Raw genomic sequence first — 6262 nt, forward strand, 5'->3', positions numbered from 1 at the left:
CATGAGTCCGGGCAGCAACCAGGCTCTTATTTTTTATAGTAATTTTTATCAGAATTATAATAGCAGTTGAGCTTAGGAGGAATGCAATTATAGGAGGCGCACCCTGATGTGAGGTCTCCTCCTCAAAACCAAGGTTAACCTGCCCTTTTCCCACTGAACTGACACCACCGAGTCCATTGCTGTCCTGATCCAGGCCCTTAATTGGGACCTCCCTCCACCCAGACTTTGCTGTTTTAGAAGGCTAACCTTGGTACAAGGTGCTAAAGAAGGCCTAGCTGCTATTAGCAAGACAATTAACCTTAGTAAGTTCTCCAGAAATAAATGAACAGCTGCTGAAGAAAATAGACATCACTGTGAAGACAGAGTACCAATCTACTCCTGTTATCAAGACTGAAATGTGGTCAATACAGTACTAATTCCAGAGTCTTGGAAAAGGCATCTCCATCTTTCTCCTTGCATTACTCTTAAAACAGAAGGTGGCGTTTCTAGGCAACCTTAAGTTTTGGCATCAATGAGAAATCTGATTTTCAATAAATATGAAGTAAAGAACTTGAAGCTCAATACCAATCCATTCTTAGTAGTCTTTGGGAGACTGTTTTTGACTCTTTGCCAAAGAAGATGGTTTTTCTCAGGTTCTGAGTTTATTGACTGAATGCCATTTCAGCCATTTCAGTTCCTAACAAAAAAGAACCAAGTGTGCTCTTCTAAATATTCTTGAATATTTTAGAGACAGAATATGTTAGGTGCCACGTGTAGCACATTTTCTTAGACATTCACACTACAGCATTTTTGTTCCTCTTTTAAAAATAATTTCCATCAAATGATTATTGGTATACCGGTTGACACATGGTTTCCCTCTATGGTATGGTATTCCCCATAAATACAATCTTGAGAAACTTGGATTTGGTAAGATTGGTGTCATATTTGGGTTGACAGCAGCCAACTTTACAAAAGTTGGAGGAATGGGGAAGGTCTGAAGTCTCCATTTCAAATTCTGCCTCTTTTCATGTAATTTTGGTTTTTTTCCTTGGAAATATCCTAAACAATATTCTGTCACTTCCTTTGAAAATGGTCATTGTCTAATGTTCTGCATGGTAAACTTTATGGAACTTTGTTTCGACACACTAAGCCTTAACTTCTGCTACTTCAGTGTCCCACATGAGCTTAGTGATGACACCTCCATTCACTTTTAAATGTAGACCAGAAGATAGTGAAGAGAAGGATGTTTGCTTACTATAAAACCACCCTAGAATGTCCTGGGGGCACATAAAAAATTTTTATAATAGGCACTGAAAGAGTGTGTATAAGTGTTTTGACAATGCTAGGGTCAGGAAGCCAGGCTGGAGGCGGGTCTTGCTGACAGCCAAGGAGTGGAGCCGGCTGAGCGCCCAGCGGTGAGTCATGGCTGCTATGAGTTAACTGGAAACACATGTGCAACCATTTGCAGGCTTTATTACTCACAGCAGGGAAAGTGTGGACACTTGGTAAACACAGGCCAAAGGCTGGGCTGATGCTTGCATTCAGACTGCCACAGTTCCCACACCCACTGTTGCAGAGTCTCATCGGTGGAGGATGAGGTCTTCTAACTAAATTCTCCATATTGGCTCAAGATACTCACTGTGCAAATTGAAGCCTCCCCCCTCTCCCAGACATCCTGCTAAGAGGAATGCTTTATGAAGTTCTGCTGTTTCAAAATTTCAATTGTGTCTTCATCAATTCCTCTCCTTGCCCAGGGAGCCATCTGAAGTTGATCATCCTACTGCAGGGCACAATTAACACTCCAAAGGCAAAGAAATGATTTCACACATTGTCAATCTATTAGTTTGTAACTATTTGTGTGCACATATAGCATTCATAATAATACAAATCTTCAATTTCCACTTCAGTCAGAAAAAAACAACCCAAACCAAACAGCAGTAAGAGACCAAGTCTAAGCCATGCCACCTGGTTATTAAAGATCCTTGGAGTTGTTTTTCTCTCTAATGAGCCATATCTACATCTGCTTTTCTTTTTTTTTTTTCTTTACTGAACTTGCTAAACATTATCACTGTGTCTATTTGTGTCCCAAGAAGAACTAGATTTTTTAAAATTTCTTTTGTCACAACAGTATACACAAACAATTGTCATAGATAAAACAACATGTCTTGAAGAAAATATATATATATATATGAGTAAAAAATATGCATCAATATGCATATATGCATATATGCATAATATGCATATATTAATTTGATATAATGAAGGGAACAATAAGACAGGAACAGTAGGCACTATTGTTCTCTTATGCACGCCCCTTATAGTCCTCTTAGGTCGGGGTGAGGTCAATAGTAGGCAGTTTTTGGTTGAAGATTTTGGGATTTTGAGTAGAGACTATGGAGTCAGGTAATGAGTTCCAAGCATTAACAACTCTGTTACAGAAGTCATATTTTCTGCAATCAAGATTGAAGCGATTGACATTTAGCTTGAATCTATTTTTTGCTCTTGTAATATTGCGATTGAAGCTGAAGTAGTCTTTTATAGGAAGGATATTGCAATAGATGATTTTGTGTGTTAAACACAGATCACGTCGAAGTCGACGGAGTTGTAAGTTTTCTAATCCCAGGATTTCAAGTCTGTTGATATAAGGTATTTTGTTGTTTTCAGAGGAGTGAAGAACTCTTCTAGTGAAATATTTCTGGACTCGTTCTATTGTATTTATGTCAGAGATGTGGTATGGGTTCCAGACGGATGAGCTGTATTCAAGAATAGGTCTGGCAAATGTTTTGTATGCTCTAGTTAGTAGTGTAGAGTTTTTAGAAAAGAAGCTGAGTAAAATTAGGTTTACAACTCTTAGGGCCTTTTTTGCTATGTAGTTGCAGTGGGCTTTGGCATTAAGGTCATTTGATATGAGAACTCCAAGATCTTTGACAGGGTGGAGGTCGTCAGTTAGGTAATGTCCATTAAGTTTGCACTTGATGTTAGGGTTCTTTTTTCCAATATGTAAGACTGAGCATTTGCTGGTTGAGATTTGGAGATGCCAAGTTTTAGACCAATCGGAAATTAAGTCAAGATCTTCTTGACGGGTAGAGGTATTATTAGTGGTATTAAATAGTTCGACATCATCAGCAAAGAGAACACAATAACTTGAGATGAGGTCACAGAGATCATTTATGTATAGTATGAAGAGTGTTGGTCCAAGAACACTATATTCAGAGATGTCAGCTATTATCATAGAGCAGGGTTATCAAACTGGCAGCCCGCAGGCTGGATGCGTCATGCGCCATGCCCACCCTAGCTCCACAAAAGGAAAAAAAACATTGCAAAATGTCACGTGATGGCAACATGACACCACAAGTTTGACACCTGTGTCATAGAGGTTGCTTTGGAAAACCAATAGCAGGAAGCAAAAATCGAAATCTCTTGGTGAGATGCAATTAAGGTGAGCCCTTCTTTATGAATGTTTTAGTCCTTATAGTCCTTTCCCTGACTCCACGTTGGGAGGGGGAACTTTGGAGTCCTTAAAATGATAGAGCATATTCACTAAATCAATTTTTCCATGGTTGTTTGAGAAAAGCCAAACTTCACTACTTTGGTACTACGATCCAAATATGTAGCTGGTAGTACCCATATGTTAGCAGCAGAAGATTGAAACAGTAGAAGAGAAAATAGTTTTAATTTAAGGATGCTGGATTAGAAGATTAACATGGTTCTGAAATTGGAAGAAGAAAACTCAATATCTTACCTTATACTGATGACGGTACTGAGGGCAAAAAATAAAAATAATCTCTATAAAAATCTAGGAACCTAATAAAAAACCAGAAGACCAAATAATTAATATGTTTGTATAATACAGTTTCCCATGTTAACTAAACCATGCTTATACCATTCACTCAATTTTCACCATGACTTATGAACCTTAAACTAATCTTATTGGCTAGGCTTATTCAATTTGCTAGGCTAAAAAGTGTTTTGCCTTTTTGTGGCTCAAGATGTTGCCTCAATCAACCTTTGAATGGCATTATGGAATGCAAGAGTCTCAGTAATTTACCTCAGGAAAGCACACTCACCATCGCATAAAAACTCAAGAGTCAGCTATTCGGGAACAACCACAGGAAAGTGTATCTTTTCCACTGAAACTTCATGTGCTGATCCAACATTCTTGAACTTTCAAAAGTGACTACTCGACTACTGCATCTTCTTCATCGTCTGGAGTGAAAGCATCAATCAAGCACACATTTCTATGTGTGTCAAATTCTCACAAGTGAAAGTTTTCAGTTATACTACTTGACCAGATAGGTAACTAGGCATCTTCACTGATAAAGCATTTGTTCTACAATTCCAACTGAGCATCAACAGAAGGAATACCAAGAAATAGGAGAAAGCCTCATTCTAGTAAGTTTAAAGACCTGACACTTTATCACAATGAATCCAGTCTATGCAACTTATCATAATTTTAGTTGGCTTTGAGAAGTTGTATCTGATTATAGCAAATTAAACATGAATCAATTGTTCTCAAACAATTCATTTCATTCGTTTCTTCTCAGATTTGTGGAAGAAAAATAAAAGTAATAATATTTTAATAAAAGTGTAGGTTTTATCTTAACAAGCCTCTTTTCCTTGTCCCCAGGAAACAAGTAGACAGGAAAGTATAATTTAGAATAGAATAGAATAGAATTTTATTGGCCAAGTGTGATTGGACACACAAGGAATTTGTCTTGGTGCATATGCTCTCAGTGTACATAAAAGAAAAGATACGTTCATCAAGGTACAACATTTACAACACAATTGATGGTCAATATATCAATATAAATCATAAGGATTGCCAGCAACAAGTTATAGTCATACAGTCATAAGTGGAAAGAGATTGGTGATGGGAACTATGAAACGATTAATAGTAGTGCAGATTCAGTAAATAGTCTGACAGTGTTGATGGAATTATTTGTTTAGCAGAGTGATGGCCTTCGGGAAAAAACTGTTCTTGTGTCTAGTTGTTCTGGTGTGCAGTGCTCTATAGCGTCGTTTTGAGGGTAGGAGTTGAAACAGTTTATGTCCAGGATGTGAGGGATCTGCAAATATTTTCACGGCCCTCTTCTTGATTCGTGCAGTATACAGGTCCTCAATGGAAGGCAGGTTGGTAGCAATTATTTTTTCTGCAGTTCTAATTATCCTCTGAAGTCTGTGTTTTTCTTGTTGGGTTGCAGAACCGAACCAGACAGTTATAGAGGTGCAAATTACAGACTCAATAATTCCTCTGTAGAACTGAATCAGCAGCTCCTTGGGCAGTTTGAGCTTACTGAGTTGGCGCAGAAAGAACATTCTTTGTTGTCCTTTTTTAATGATGTTTTTGATGTTAGCTGTCCATTTTAGATCTTGCGATATGATAGAACCTAGAAATTTGAAGGTTTCTACTGTTGATACTGTGTTGTCAAGTATTGTGAGAGGTGGAAGTATGGAAGGGTTTCTCCTAAAGTCTACCACCATTTCTACGGTTTTGAGTGTGTTCAGTTCCAGATTTTAAATTATATTAAATTAAATAAATTATAAATTATTTATAAGTTCCAGATTTTAAATTATATTAAATTAAATAAATATAAATTAAATTTTAAAATATATGTATTGGTACCTGAAATGGCAATACATCATTAAGGCAGCAGGGTTTGTGTTGTTTTTCTTTATTTTCTTTTTTCTTTTTTTTTTCTTTGTATTCATGCTGACGGCATTGTACTGATTAGGAGGTTAACCAGTGACTAAATATACAATACATTTTTTTATCTACCAATCTCTCTGACATGTTTTTTATTAAGGAAGTGTTTTGTTCAAGATTAACAATTAAGAAAGGAACAATAGATACATAACTGTTTTTAGTAGCTAATTTAAGATTACTATACCTTCTAATCAATGAAAGACAAAGGCTGAATTCAGCTTCTCACCTGAGAAAATTGCACCCTCATTCCGTTCCCCATGGAGCAGAAGGCTGATTTCATTGTTTATACCAAGAACTGCTTACTTGCACAAAGATGAAGGAGATTATGACATTTTCTGCTGCCAGCACAGTGAAGCTGAAGTCATGGTCCTGCTGCTGTCATATAGCTTGCCAAAATCCTTAGGAAAAACACCCAGAAAAATCCAAAATACCTCCTTCCTCCAATTAAATATAATGTCTTGAAATAAAACATCAAGAATGAGTCTAAGAAAATTTCAATGACCAGAAAAGTGCAAAATGGAGAAGCTTGCTATGGATTTGCAATGTCATGCAAAAATAAGAGCCCCTATACAATGGGGG

This window comes from Ahaetulla prasina, chromosome 2 (genome assembly GCF_028640845.1).
Source record: "Ahaetulla prasina isolate Xishuangbanna chromosome 2, ASM2864084v1, whole genome shotgun sequence".
NCBI classification, from domain to species: domain Eukaryota; kingdom Metazoa; phylum Chordata; class Lepidosauria; order Squamata; family Colubridae; genus Ahaetulla; species Ahaetulla prasina.